Below are 17190 nucleotides of genomic sequence, written 5' to 3' on the forward strand. Positions count from 1 at the left end.
AATTCACTGCATTAGATCTGGATGCATTTTACCACGCTGCATGGATTACACTGCATTCAATGACGCTGCATGGAATCCACTGCATTCAATCGGGATGCTTTGGGCCATGCTGCATAAAATCCACTGCATTCAATCGGGGTGCATTGGGCCTCGCTGCATGGACTTCACTGCATTCAATTTGTATCCATTGTCCCACAATGCATGGAATCCTCTGCATTCAACGACACTGCATGGAATCCACTGCATTCAATCATGCTGCCTAAAATCCACTGCATTCAATAGGGTTCCATTTCTTCACGCTGCATGAATCCACTGCATTCAAACACGCTGCATGGAATCCACTGCATTCAATCGGGATGCTTTGGGCCATGCTGCATAAAATCCACTGCATTCAATCCTGCTGCATGGAATCCACTGCATTCAATCGGGATGCATTTTACCACGCTGCAAGGATTACACTTCATTCAATCACAATGCATGGAATCCAATGCATTCAATCGGGATGCTTTGGGCCATGCTGCATATAATCCACTGCATTTAATCGGGATGCATTGGGCCACGCTGCATGGACCCCACTGCATAAAATCGGGATCCATTGCGCCAAAATGCGAGGAATCATCTGCATTTAATGACGCTGCATCGAATCCACTGCATTCGATCGGGATCCATTTTACCACGCAGCGTGGATTACACTGCTTTCAATCACAATGCATGGAATCCACTGTATTCAATCGGGATGCTTTGGGCCATACTGCATAAAATCCACTGCATTCAATCTTGCTGCATGGAATCCACTGCATTCAATCAGGATGCTTTGGGCCATGCTGCATAAAATCCACTGCATTCATTCATGCTCCATTAAATCCACTGCATTCAATCAGGCTGCATAAAATACACTGCATTCAATAGGGTTCCATTACTTCACACTTCATGGAATACAGTGCATTCAATCACGCTTCATGGAATCCACTGCATTCAATCGGGATTCATTTTACCACGCTGCATGGAGTTCACTGCATTCAATCACAATGCATGGAATCCACTGCATTCAATCGGGATGCTTTGGGCCATGCCTCATAAAATCCACTGCATTCAATCGTGATGCCTTGGGCCTCGCTGCATGGACTCCACTGCATACAATCAGGATCCATTGCGCCACAATGCATGGAATCCTCGCATTCATTGAGGCTTCATGGAATCCACTGTATTCAATCGGGATGCTTTGGGCCATGCTGCATAAAATCCACTGCATTCAATCATGCTTCATGGAATCCACTGCACTCAATCATGCTGCATAAAATCCACTGCCTACAATAATGTTCCATAACTTCACACTGTATGGAATACACTTCATTCCATCATGCTGCATGGAATCCACTGCATTTAATCGGGATGTTTTGGGCCATGCTGCATATAATCCACTGCATTCAATCGGGATGCATTGGGCCTCACTGCATGGACTCCACTGCATACAATCGGGATCCATTGCGCCACAATGCATGGAATCCTCTGCATTCAATGACGCTGCATGGAATCCACTGCATTCAATCGGAATGCTTTGGGCCATGCTGTATAAAATCCACTGCATCAATCATGCTGCATGGAATCTACTGCATTCAATCATGCTGCATAATATTCTCTGCATTCAATAGTGTACCTTTTCTTCACACTGCATGGAATACACTGCATTCAATCACGCTGTATGGAATAAACTGCATTCAATCGGGATGCATTTAACCACGCTGCATGGATTACACTGCATTCAATGACGCTGCATGGAATCCACTGCATTCAATCGGGATGCTTTGGGGCATGCTTCATGAAATCCACTGCATTCAATCATGCTGCATGGAATCCACTGCATTCAATAGGGTTCCATTTCTTCACGCTGAATGGAATACAGTGCATGCAATCACGCTCCATGGACTCCACTGCATACAATCTGGATCCATTGAGCCACAATGAATGGAATCCTCTGTATTCAATGACGCTGCATGGAATCCACTGCGGTGAATCAGGATGCTTTGGGCCATGCCGCATATAATCTACTGCATTCAATTGGGAAGCATTTGGCCTCGCTGCATTGACTCCACTTGATAAAATCGGGATCCATTGCGCCACAATGCATGGAATCCTCTGAATTCAATGACGCTGCATGGAATCCACTGCAATCAATCGGGATGCTTTGGGCCATGCTGCATAAAATCCACTGCATGCAATCATGCTGCATGGAATCCACTGCATTCAATAGGGTTCCATTGCTTCATGCTGCATGGAATCCACTGCATTCAATCACGCTGCATGGAATCCACTGCATTCAATTGGGATGCATTTTACCACGCTGAATGGAGTACACTGCATTCAATCACAATGCATGGAATCCACTGCATTGAATCGGGATGCTTTGGGCCATGCTGCATAAAATCCTCTGCATTCAATCATGCTGCATAAAATCCACTGCATTCAATAGGGTTCCATTTCTTCACACTACATGGAATACACTGCATTCAATCACGCTGTATGGAATAAACTGCATTCAATCCGGATGCATTTAACCACGCTGCATGGATTACACTTCATTCAATCACAATGCATGGAATCCACTGCATTCTATCAGGATGCTTTGGGCCATGCTGCAAAAAATCCACTGCATTCAATAGGGTTCCATTTCTTCACGCTGCATGGAATCTACTGCATTCAATAGGGTTCCATTTCTTCACGCTGCATGGAATACACTGCATTCAATCAGGATGCATGGAATCGACTCCATTCAATCAGGATGCATTATACAACGCTGCATGGATTACCCTGTATTCAATCACAATGCATGGAATCCACTCCATTCAATCGGGATGCTTTGGGCCATGCTGCAGAAAATCCACTGCATTCAATCGGGATGCATTGGGACTCGCTGCATAGACTCCACTGCATATAATCTGGATCCATTGCACCACAATGCATGGAATGCTCTGCATTCAATGTCGCTGCATGGAATCCACTGCATTCAATCGGGATGCTTTGGGCCATGCTGCATAAAATCCACTGCATTCAATCATGCTGCATGGATTCCACTGCATTCAATCATGCTGCATAAAATCCAATGCATTCAATAGTGTTCCATTTCTTCACACTGCATGGACTTCACTGCATTCAATCACTCTGCATGAAATTCACTGCATTAGATCTGGATGCATTTTACCACGCTGCATGGATTACACTGCATTCAATGACGCTGCATGGAATCCACTGCATTCAATCGGGATGCTTTGGGCCATGCTGCATAAAATCCACTGCATTCAATCGGGGTGCATTGGGCCTCGCTGCATGGACTTCACTGCATTCAATTTGTATCCATTGCCCCACAATGCATGGAATCCTCTGCATTCAACGACACTGCATGGAATCCACTGCATTCAATCATGCTGCCTAAAATCCACTGCATTCAATAGGGTTCCATTTCTTCACGCTGCATGAATCCACTGCATTCAAACACGCTGCATGGAATCCACTGCATTCAATCGGGATGCTTTGGGCCATGCTGCATAAAATCCACTGCATTCAATCCTGCTGCATGGAATCCACTGCATTCAATCGGGATGCATTTTACCACGCTGCAAGGATTACACTTCATTCAATCACAATGCATGGAATCCAATGCATTCAATCGGGATGCTTTGGGCCATGCTGCATATAATCCACTGCATTTAATCGGGATGCATTGGGCCACGCTGCATGGACCACACTGCATAAAATCGGGATCCATTGCGCCAAAATACGAGGAATCATCTGCATTTAATGACGCTGCATCGAATCCACTGCATTCGATCGGGATCCATTTTACCACGCAGCGTGGATTACACTGCTTTCAATCACAATGCATGGAATCCACTGTATTCAATCGGGATGCTTTGGGCCATACTGCATAAAATCCACTGCATTCAATCTTGCTGCATGGAATCCAATGCATTCAATCATGCTGCATAAAATCCATGCATTCAAGCGGGTTCCAATTCTTCACACTGCATGGAATCCACTGCATTCAATCACATTGCCTGGAATCCACTGCATTCAATCGGGATGCATTTTACCACGCTGCATATATTACACTGCATTGAATTGCAATGCATAGAATTCACTGCATTCAATCGGGAAGCATTTTACACCACTGCATGGAATCCACTGCATTTAATCACGCTACATGTAATCCATGGAATTTAATCGGGATTCATTTTACTAAGCTGTATGTCATTGACTGCATTTAATCACACTGCATGGAATCCACTGCATTCAATTTGGATTCATTTTACCAGGCTGCATGGAGTTCACTGCATTCAATCACAATACATGGAATCCACTGCATTCAATCGGGATCCTTTGGGCCATGCCTCATAAAATCCACTGCATTCAATCGTGATGCCTTGGGCCTCGCTGCATGGACTCCACTGCATACAATCAGGATCCATTGCGCCACAATGCATGGAATCCTCGCATTCATTGAGGCTTCATGGAATCCACTGTATTCAATCGGGATGCTTTGGGCCATGCTGCATAAAATCCACTGCATTCAATCATGCTTCATGGAATCCACTGCACTCAATCATGCTGCATAAAATCCACTGCCTACAATAATGTTCCATAACTTCACACTGTATGGAATACACTTCATTCCATCATGCTGCATGGAATCCACTGCATTTAATCGGGATGTTTTGGGCCATGCTGCATATAATCCACTGCATTCAATCGGGATGCATTGGGCCTCACTGCATGGACTCCACTGCATACAATCGGGATCCATTGCGCCACAATGCATGGAATCCTCTGCATTCAATGACGCTGCATGGAATCCACTGCATTCAATCGGAATGCTTTGGGCCATGCTGTATAAAATCCACTGCATCAATCATGCTGCATGGAATCTACTGCATTCAATCATGCTGCATAATATTCACTGCATTCAATAGTGTACCTTTTCTTCACACTGCATGGAATACACTGCATTCAATCACGCTGTATGGAATAAACTGCATTCAATCGGGATGCATTTAACCACGCTGCATGGATTACACTGCATTCAATGACGCTGCATGGAATCCACTGCATTCAATCGGGATGCTTTGGGGCATGCTTCATGAAATCCACTGCATTCAATCATGCTGCATGGAATCCACTGCATTCAATAGGGTTCCATTTCTTCACGCTGAATGGAATACAGTGCATGCAATCACGCTCCATGGACTCCACTGCATACAATCTGGATCCATTGAGCCACAATGAATGGAATCCTCTGTATTCAATGACGCTGCATGGAATCCACTGCGGTGAATCAGGATGCTTTGGGCCATGCCGCATATAATCTACTGCATTCAATTGGGAAGCATTTGGCCTCGCTGCATTGACTCCACTTGATAAAATCGGGATCCATTGCGCCACAATGCATGGAATCCTCTGAATTCAATGACGCTGCATGGAATCCACTGCAATCAATCGGGATGCTTTGGGCCATGCTGCATAAAATCCACTGCATGCAATCATGCTGCATGGAATCCACTGCATTCAATAGGGTTCCATTGCTTCATGCTGCATGGAATCCACTGCATTCAATCACGCTGCATGGAATCCACTGCATTCAATTGGGATGCATTTTACCACGCTGAATGGAGTACACTGCATTCAATCACAATGCATGGAATCCACTGCATTGAATCGGGATGCTTTGGGCCATGCTGCATAAAATCCTCTGCATTCAATCATGCTGCATAAAATCCACTGCATTCAATAGGGTTCCATTTCTTCACACTACATGGAATACACTGCATTCAATCACGCTGTATGGAATAAACTGCATTCAATCCGGATGCATTTAACCACGCTGCATGGATTACACTTCATTCAATCACAATGCATGGAATCCACTGCATTCTATCAGGATGCTTTGGGCCATGCTGCAAAAAATCCACTGCATTCAATAGGGTTCCATTTCTTCACGCTGCATGGAATCTACTGCATTCAATAGGGTTCCATTTCTTCACGCTGCATGGAATACACTGCATTCAATCAGGATGCATGGAATCGACTCCATTCAATCAGGATGCATTATACAACGCTGCATGGATTACCCTGTATTCAATCACAATGCATGGAATCCACTCCATTCAATCGGGATGCTTTGGGCCATGCTGCAGAAAATCCACTGCATTCAATCGGGATGCATTGGGACTCGCTGCATAGACTCCACTGCATATAATCTGGATCCATTGCACCACAATGCATGGAATGCTCTGCATTCAATGTCGCTGCATGGAATCCACTGCATTCAATCGGGATGCTTTGGGCCATGCTGCATAAAATCCACTGCATTCAATCATGCTGCATGGATTCCACTGCATTCAATCATGCTGCATAAAATCCAATGCATTCAATAGTGTTCCATTTCTTCACACTGCATGGACTTCACTGCATTCAATCACTCTGCATGAAATTCACTGCATTAGATCTGGATGCATTTTACCACGCTGCATGGATTACACTGCATTCAATGACGCTGCATGGAATCCACTGCATTCAATCGGGATGCTTTGGGCCATGCTGCATAAAATCCACTGCATTCAATCGGGGTGCATTGGGCCTCGCTGCATGGACTTCACTGCATTCAATTTGTATCCATTGCCCCACAATGCATGGAATCCTCTGCATTCAACGACACTGCATGGAATCCACTGCATTCAATCATGCTGCCTAAAATCCACTGCATTCAATAGGGTTCCATTTCTTCACGCTGCATGAATCCACTGCATTCAAACACGCTGCATGGAATCCACTGCATTCAATCGGGATGCTTTGGGCCATGCTGCATAAAATCCACTGCATTCAATCCTGCTGCATGGAATCCACTGCATTCAATCGGGATGCATTTTACCACGCTGCAAGGATTACACTTCATTCAATCACAATGCATGGAATCCAATGCATTCAATCGGGATGCTTTGGGCCATGCTGCATATAATCCACTGCATTTAATCGGGATGCATTGGGCCACGCTGCATGGACCACACTGCATAAAATCGGGATCCATTGCGCCAAAATACGAGGAATCATCTGCATTTAATGACGCTGCATCGAATCCACTGCATTCGATCGGGATCCATTTTACCACGCAGCGTGGATTACACTGCTTTCAATCACAATGCATGGAATCCACTGTATTCAATCGGGATGCTTTGGGCCATACTGCATAAAATCCACTGCATTCAATCTTGCTGCATGGAATCCAATGCATTCAATCATGCTGCATAAAATCCATGCATTCAAGCGGGTTCCAATTCTTCACACTGCATGGAATCCACTGCATTCAATCACATTGCCTGGAATCCACTGCATTCAATCGGGATGCATTTTACCACGCTGCATATATTACACTGCATTGAATTGCAATGCATAGAATTCACTGCATTCAATCGGGAAGCATTTTACACCACTGCATGGAATCCACTGCATTTAATCACGCTACATGTAATCCATGGAATTTAATCGGGATTCATTTTACTAAGCTGTATGTCATTGACTGCATTTAATCACACTGCATGGAATCCACTGCATTCAATTTGGATTCATTTTACAAGGCTGCATGGAGTTGACTGCATTCAATCACAATACATGGAATCCACTGCATTCAATCGGGATGCTTTGGGCCATGCTGCATAAAATCCACTGCATTCAATTGGGTTCCATGTCTTCACTCTGCATGGAATACACTGCATTCAATCACGCTGCATGGAATCCCCTGCATTCAATCGGGATGCATTCTACCTTGCTGCATGGAGTTCACTGCATCCAATCACAATGCATGGAATCCACTGCATTCAATCGGGATGCTTTGGGCCATGCTGCATAAAATCCACTGCATTCAATCATGCTGCATGGAATCCACTGCATTCAATCGGGATGCATTTTACCACGCTGCATGGATTACACTTCATTCGATCACAATGCATGGAATCCACTGCATTCTATCGGGATGCTTTGGGCCATGCTGCATATAATCCACTTCATTTAATCGGGATGCTTTGGGCCATGCTGAATAAAATCCACTGCATTCAATCTTGCTGCATGGAATCCAATGCATTCAATCATGCTGCATAAAATCCATGCATTCAAGCGGGTTCCAATTCTTCACACTGCATGGAATCCACTGCATTCAATCACATTGCCTGGAATCCACTGCATTCAATCGGGATGCATTTTACCACGCTGCATATATTACACTGCATTGAATTGCAATGCATAGAATTCACTGCATTCAATCGGGAAGCATTTTACACCACTGCATGGAATCCACTGCATTTAATCACGCTACATGTAATCCATGGAATTTAATCGGGATTCATTTTACTAAGCTGTATGTCATTGACTGCATTTAATCACACTGCATGGAATCCACTGCATTCAATTTGGATTCATTTTACCAGGCTGCATGGAGTTCACTGCATTCAATCACAATACATGGAATCCACTGCATTCAATCGGGATGCTTTGGGCCATGCCTCATAAAATCCACTGCATTCAATCGTGATGCCTTGGGCCTCGCTGCATGGACTCCACTGCATACAATCAGGATCCATTGCGCCACAATGCATGGAATCCTCGCATTCATTGAGGCTTCATGGAATCCACTGTATTCAATCGGGATGCTTTGGGCCATGCTGCATAAAATCCACTGCATTCAATCATGCTTCATGGAATCCACTGCACTCAATCATGCTGCATAAAATCCACTGCCTACAATAATGTTCCATAACTTCACACTGTATGGAATACACTTCATTCCATCATGCTGCATGGAATCCACTGCATTTAATCGGGATGTTTTGGGCCATGCTGCATATAATCCACTGCATTCAATCGGGATGCATTGGGCCTCACTGCATGGACTCCACTGCATACAATCGGGATCCATTGCGCCACAATGCATGGAATCCTCTGCATTCAATGACGCTGCATGGAATCCACTGCATTCAATCGGAATGCTTTGGGCCATGCTGTATAAAATCCACTGCATCAATCATGCTGCATGGAATCTACTGCATTCAATCATGCTGCATAATATTCACTGCATTCAATAGTGTACCTTTTCTTCACACTGCATGGAATACACTGCATTCAATCACGCTGTATGGAATAAACTGCATTCAATCGGGATGCATTTAACCACGCTGCATGGATTACACTGCATTCAATGACGCTGCATGGAATCCACTGCATTCAATCGGGATGCTTTGGGGCATGCTTCATGAAATCCACTGCATTCAATCATGCTGCATGGAATCCACTGCATTCAATAGGGTTCCATTTCTTCACGCTGAATGGAATACAGTGCATGCAATCACGCTCCATGGACTCCACTGCATACAATCTGGATCCATTGAGCCACAATGAATGGAATCCTCTGTATTCAATGACGCTGCATGGAATCCACTGCGGTGAATCAGGATGCTTTGGGCCATGCCGCATATAATCTACTGCATTCAATTGGGAAGCATTTGGCCTCGCTGCATTGACTCCACTTGATAAAATCGGGATCCATTGCGCCACAATGCATGGAATCCTCTGAATTCAATGACGCTGCATGGAATCCACTGCAATCAATCGGGATGCTTTGGGCCATGCTGCATAAAATCCACTGCATGCAATCATGCTGCATGGAATCCACTGCATTCAATAGGGTTCCATTGCTTCATGCTGCATGGAATCCACTGCATTCAATCACGCTGCATGGAATCCACTGCATTCAATTGGGATGCATTTTACCACGCTGAATGGAGTACACTGCATTCAATCACAATGCATGGAATCCACTGCATTGAATCGGGATGCTTTGGGCCATGCTGCATAAAATCCTCTGCATTCAATCATGCTGCATAAAATCCACTGCATTCAATAGGGTTCCATTTCTTCACACTACATGGAATACACTGCATTCAATCACGCTGTATGGAATAAACTGCATTCAATCCGGATGCATTTAACCACGCTGCATGGATTACACTTCATTCAATCACAATGCATGGAATCCACTGCATTCTATCAGGATGCTTTGGGCCATGCTGCAAAAAATCCACTGCATTCAATAGGGTTCCATTTCTTCACGCTGCATGGAATCTACTGCATTCAATAGGGTTCCATTTCTTCACGCTGCATGGAATACACTGCATTCAATCAGGATGCATGGAATCGACTCCATTCAATCAGGATGCATTATACAACGCTGCATGGATTACCCTGTATTCAATCACAATGCATGGAATCCACTCCATTCAATCGGGATGCTTTGGGCCATGCTGCAGAAAATCCACTGCATTCAATCGGGATGCATTGGGACTCGCTGCATAGACTCCACTGCATATAATCTGGATCCATTGCACCACAATGCATGGAATGCTCTGCATTCAATGTCGCTGCATGGAATCCACTGCATTCAATCGGGATGCTTTGGGCCATGCTGCATAAAATCCACTGCATTCAATCATGCTGCATGGATTCCACTGCATTCAATCATGCTGCATAAAATCCAATGCATTCAATAGTGTTCCATTTCTTCACACTGCATGGACTTCACTGCATTCAATCACTCTGCATGAAATTCACTGCATTAGATCTGGATGCATTTTACCACGCTGCATGGATTACACTGCATTCAATGACGCTGCATGGAATCCACTGCATTCAATCGGGATGCTTTGGGCCATGCTGCATAAAATCCACTGCATTCAATCGGGGTGCATTGGGCCTCGCTGCATGGACTTCACTGCATTCAATTTGTATCCATTGTCCCACAATGCATGGAATCCTCTGCATTCAACGACACTGCATGGAATCCACTGCATTCAATCATGCTGCCTAAAATCCACTGCATTCAATAGGGTTCCATTTCTTCACGCTGCATGAATCCACTGCATTCAAACACGCTGCATGGAATCCACTGCATTCAATCGGGATGCTTTGGGCCATGCTGCATAAAATCCACTGCATTCAATCCTGCTGCATGGAATCCACTGCATTCAATCGGGATGCATTTTACCACGCTGCAAGGATTACACTTCATTCAATCACAATGCATGGAATCCAATGCATTCAATCGGGATGCTTTGGGCCATGCTGCATATAATCCACTGCATTTAATCGGGATGCATTGGGCCACGCTGCATGGACCACACTGCATAAAATCGGGATCCATTGCGCCAAAATACGAGGAATCATCTGCATTTAATGACGCTGCATCGAATCCACTGCATTCGATCGGGATCCATTTTACCACGCAGCGTGGATTACACTGCTTTCAATCACAATGCATGGAATCCACTGTATTCAATCGGGATGCTTTGGGCCATACTGCATAAAATCCACTGCATTCAATCTTGCTGCATGGAATCCAATGCATTCAATCATGCTGCATAAAATCCATGCATTCAAGCGGGTTCCAATTCTTCACACTGCATGGAATCCACTGCATTCAATCACATTGCCTGGAATCCACTGCATTCAATCGGGATGCATTTTACCACGCTGCATATATTACACTGCATTGAATTGCAATGCATAGAATTCACTGCATTCAATCGGGAAGCATTTTACACCACTGCATGGAATCCACTGCATTTAATCACGCTACATGTAATCCATGGAATTTAATCGGGATTCATTTTACTAAGCTGTATGTCATTGACTGCATTTAATCACACTGCATGGAATCCACTGCATTCAATTTGGATTCATTTTACAAGGCTGCATGGAGTTGACTGCATTCAATCACAATACATGGAATCCACTGCATTCAATCGGGATGCTTTGGGCCATGCTGCATAAAATCCACTGCATTCAATTGGGTTCCATGTCTTCACTCTGCATGGAATACACTGCATTCAATCACGCTGCATGGAATCCCCTGCATTCAATCGGGATGCATTCTACCTTGCTGCATGGAGTTCACTGCATCCAATCACAATGCATGGAATCCACTGCATTCAATCGGGATGCTTTGGGCCATGCTGCATAAAATCCACTGCATTCAATCATGCTGCATGGAATCCACTGCATTCAATCGGGATGCATTTTACCACGCTGCATGGATTACACTTCATTCGATCACAATGCATGGAATCCACTGCATTCTATCGGGATGCTTTGGGCCATGCTGCATATAATCCACTTCATTTAATCGGGATGCTTTGGGCCATGCTGAATAAAATCCACTGCATTCAATCATGCTGCATGGATTCCCCTGCATTCAATCGGGATGCTTTGGATCATGCTGCAAAAAAATCCACTGCATTCAATCGGGATGCATTGGGCCACGCTTCATGGACTCCAGTGCATACAGTCGGGTTCCATTGCAACACAATGCATGGAATCCTCTGCATTCAATGACGCTGCATGGAATCCACTGCATTCAATCGGGATGCCTTGGGCCATGCCTCATAAAATCCACTTCATTCAATGACGCTGCATGGAATCGACTGCATTCAATCATGCTGCATATAATCCACTGCTTACAATAGGGTTCAATTTCTTCACGCTGCATGGAATCCACTGCATTGAATCATGCTGCATGGAATCCACTGCATGCAATCGGGATGCATGTTCCCACGCTGCATGGAGTACACTGCATTCAATCAAAATGCATGGAATCCACTGCATTCAATCGGGATGCTTTGGGCCATGCTGCATACAATCCACTGCATTCAATCGGGATGCATTGGGCCTCACTGCATGGACTCCACTGCATATAATCGGGATCCATTACACCACAATGCATGGAATCATCTGCATTCAATGACGCTGCATGGAATCCACTGCATTCAATCGGGATGCATTTTCCCAGGCTGCATGGAATCCATGCATTCATCACGCTGCATGGACTCCACTGCATACAATCGGGATCCATTGCGCCACAATGCATGGAATACTCTGCATTCAATAATGCTCCATGGACTCCACTGCATTCAATCAGGATGCTTTGGGCCATGCTGCATAAAATCCACTGCATTCAATCATGCTCCATTAAATCCACTGCATTCAATCAGGCTGCATAAAATACACTGCATTCAATAGGGTTCCATTACGTCACACTTCATGGAATACAGTGCATTCAATCACGCTTCATGGAATCCACTGCATTCAATCGGGATTCATTTTACCACGCTGCATGGAGTTCACTGCATTCAATCACAATGCATGGAATCCACTGCATTCAATCGGGATGCTTTGGGCCATGCCTCATAAAATCCACTGCATTCAACGACGCTGCATGGAATCCACCGAATTTAACTGGGATACATTATACTAAGCTGTATCGAATCCACTGCATTCAATCAGGATGCATTTTACCATATTGCATGGAGTTCACAGCATTCAATCATGCTACACGTAATCCACTGCATTCAATCAGGATGCTTTGGGCCATGCTGCATAAAATCCACTGCATTCAATCATGCTGCACGTAATCCACTGCATTCAATCGGGATGCATTTTACCAGGCTGCCTGGAATCCATGCATTCATCACACTGCATGGACTCCACTGCATTCAATCACGCTGCATGGAATCCACTGTATTCAATCAGGATGCATTTTAATAAGCTGCATGGAATCCATTCAGTCATCACGCTGCATGGACTCCGCTGCATACAGTCGGGATCCATTACGCCACAATGCATGGAATCCTCTGCATTCAATCGGGATGCATTTTACCAGGCTGCATGGAATCCACTGCATTCAATCACGCTGCATGGAATCCACTGCATTCAATCAAGCTGCATGGAATCCACTGCATTCAATCAGGATGCATTTTACCAGGCTGCCTGGAATCCATGCATTCATCACACTGCATGGACTCCACTGCATACAATCGGGATCCATTGCGCCACAATGCATTGAATACTCTGCATTCAATGATGCTGCATGGACTCCACTGCATTCAATCAGGATGCTTTGGGCCATGCTGCATAAAATCCACTGCATTCAATCATGCTGCATGGAATCCACTGCATTCAATCATGCTGCATAATATCCACTGCATTCAAAATGTTCCATTTCTTCACGCTGCATGGAATCCACTGCATTCAATCGGTATGCATTTTACCTCGCTGCATGGAGTACACTGCATTCAATCTCAATGCATGGAATCCACTGCATTCAATCGGGATGCTTTGGGCCATGCTGCAAAAAATCCACTGCAATCAATCAGGATGCATTGGGCCTCGCTGCATGGACTCCACTGCATACAATCGGGATCCATTGCGCCACAATGCATGGAATCCTCTGCATTCAATGATGCTGCATGGAATCCACTGCATTCCATCGGGATGCATTTTACCACACTGCATGGAGTACACTGCATTCAATCACAATGGATGGAATCCAATGCATTCAATCGGGATGCTTTGGGCCATGCTGCAGAAAATCCACTGCATTCAATGACGCTGCATGGAATCGACTGCATTCAATCATGCTGCATATAATCCACTGCTTACAATAGGGTTCAATTTCTTCACGCTGCATGGAATCCACTGCATTCAATCACGCTGCATGGAATCCACTACATTCAATCGGGATGCATGTTCCCACGCTGCATGGAGTACACTGCATTCAATCAAAATGCATGGAATCCACTGCATTCAATCGGGATGCTTTGGGCCATGCTGCATACAATCCACTGCATTCAATCGGGATGCATTGGGCCTCACTGCATGGACTCCACTGCATATAATCAGGATCCATTACACCACAATGCATGGAATCATCTGCATTCAATGACGCTGCATGGAATCCACTGCATTCAATCGGGATGCATTTTACCAGGCTGCCTGGAATCCATGCATTCATCACACTGCATGGACTCCACTGCATACAATCAGGATCCATTGCACCACAATGCATGGAATACACTGCATTCAATGATGCTCCATGGAATCCACTGCATTCAATCAGGATGCTTTGGGCCATGCTGCATAAAATCCTCTGCATTCAATCATGCTGCATGGAATCCACTGCATTCAATCATGCTGCATAATATCCACTTCATTCAAAATGTTCCATTTCTTCACGCTGCATGGAATCCACTGCATTCAATCGGGATGCATTTTACCTCGCTGCATGGAGTACACTGCATTCAATCTCAATGCATGGAATCCACTGCATTCAATCATGCTGCATAATATCCACTGCATTCAAAATGTTCCATTTCTTCATGCTGCATGGAATCCACTGCATTCAATCGGGATGCATTTTACCTCGCTGCATGGAGTACACTGCATTCAATCTCAATGCATGGAATCCACTGCATTCAATCGGGATGCTTTGGGCCATGCTGCAAAAAATCCACTGCAATCAATCAGGATGCATTGGGCCTCGCTGCATGGACTCCACTGCATACAATCGGGATCCATTGCGCCACAATGCGTGGAATCCTCTGCATTCAATGATGCTGCATGGAATCCACTGCATTCCATCGGGATGCATTTTACCACACTGCATGGAGTACACTGCATTCAGTCACAATGGATGGAATCCAATGCATTCAATCGGGATGCTTTGGGCCATGCTGCAGAAAATCCACTGCATTCAATCGGGATGCACTGGGCCTCGCTGCATGGACTCCACTGCATTCAATTGGTATCCATTGCGCTGCAATGCATGGAATCCTCTGCATTCAATGACGCTGCATGGAATCCACTGCATTCAATCGGGATGCTTTGGGGCATGCTTCATGAAATCCACTGCATTCAATCATTCTGCATGGAATCCACTGCACTCCATCATGCTGCATAAAATCCACTGCATTCAATAGGGTTCCATTTCTTCACGCTGCATGAATCCACTGCATTCAAACACGCTGCATGGAATCCACTGCATTCAATCGGGATGCTTTGGGCCATGCTGCAAAAAATCCACTGCAATCAATCAGGATGCATTGGGCCTCGCTGCATGGACTCCACTGCATACAATCGGGATCCATTGCGCCACAATGCATGGAATCCTCTGCATTCAATGATGCTGCATGGAATCCACTGCATTCCATCGGGATGCATTTTACCACACTGCATGGAGTACACTGCATTCAGTCACAATGGATGGAATCCAATGCATTCAATCGGGATGCTTTGGGCCATGCTGCAGAAAATCCACTGCATTCAATGACGCTGCATGGAATCGACTGCATTCAATCATGCTGCATATAATCCACTGCTTACAATAGGGTTCCATTTCTTCACGCTGCATGGAATCCACTGCATTCAATCATGCTGCATGGAATCCACTGCATTCAATCGGGATGCATGTTCCCACGCTGCATGGAGTACACTGCATTCAATCAAAATGCATGGAATCCACTGCATTCAATCGGGATGCTTTGGGCCATGCTGCATACAATCCACTGCATTCAATCGGGATGCATTGGGCCTCACTGCATGGACTCCACTGCATATAATCGGGATCCATTACACCACAATGCATGGAATCATCTGCATTCAATGACGCTGCATGGAATCCACTGCATTCAATCGGGATGCATTTTACCAGGCTGCATGGAATCCATGCATTCATCACGCTGCATGGACTCCACTGCATACAATCGGGATCCATTGCGCCACAATGCATGGAATACTCTGCATTCAATAATGCTCCATGGACTCCACTGCATTCAATCAGGATGCTTTGGGCCATGCTGCATAAAATCCACTGCATTCAATCATGCTCCATTAAATCCACTGCATTCAATCACGCTGCATGGAATCCACTGCATTCAATAGGGTTCCATTACTTCACACTTCATGGAATAGAGTGCATTCAATCACGCTTCATGGAATCCACTGCATTCAATCGGGATTCATTTTACCACGCTGCATGGAGTTCACTGCATTCAATCACAATGCATGGAATCCACTGCATTCAATCGGGATGCTTTGGGCCATGCCTCATAAAAACCACTGCATTCAACGACGCTGCATGGAATCCACCGAATTTAACTGGGATACATTATACTAAGCTGTATCGAATCCACTGCATTCAATCAGGATGCATTTTACCATATTGCATGGAGTTCACTGCATTCAATCATGCTACACGTAATCCACTGCATTCAATCAGGATGCTTTGGGCCATGCTGCATAAAATCCACTGCATTCAATCATGCTGCA

Source organism: Sus scrofa, chromosome 13, assembly GCF_054392235.1.
Source record: "Sus scrofa isolate SSC_HxYL_T2T_F1_AM1 chromosome 13, Sscrofa_HxYL_maternal_Yorkshire_Landrace_v2.0, whole genome shotgun sequence".
Taxonomy (NCBI): Eukaryota; Metazoa; Chordata; class Mammalia; order Artiodactyla; family Suidae; genus Sus; species Sus scrofa.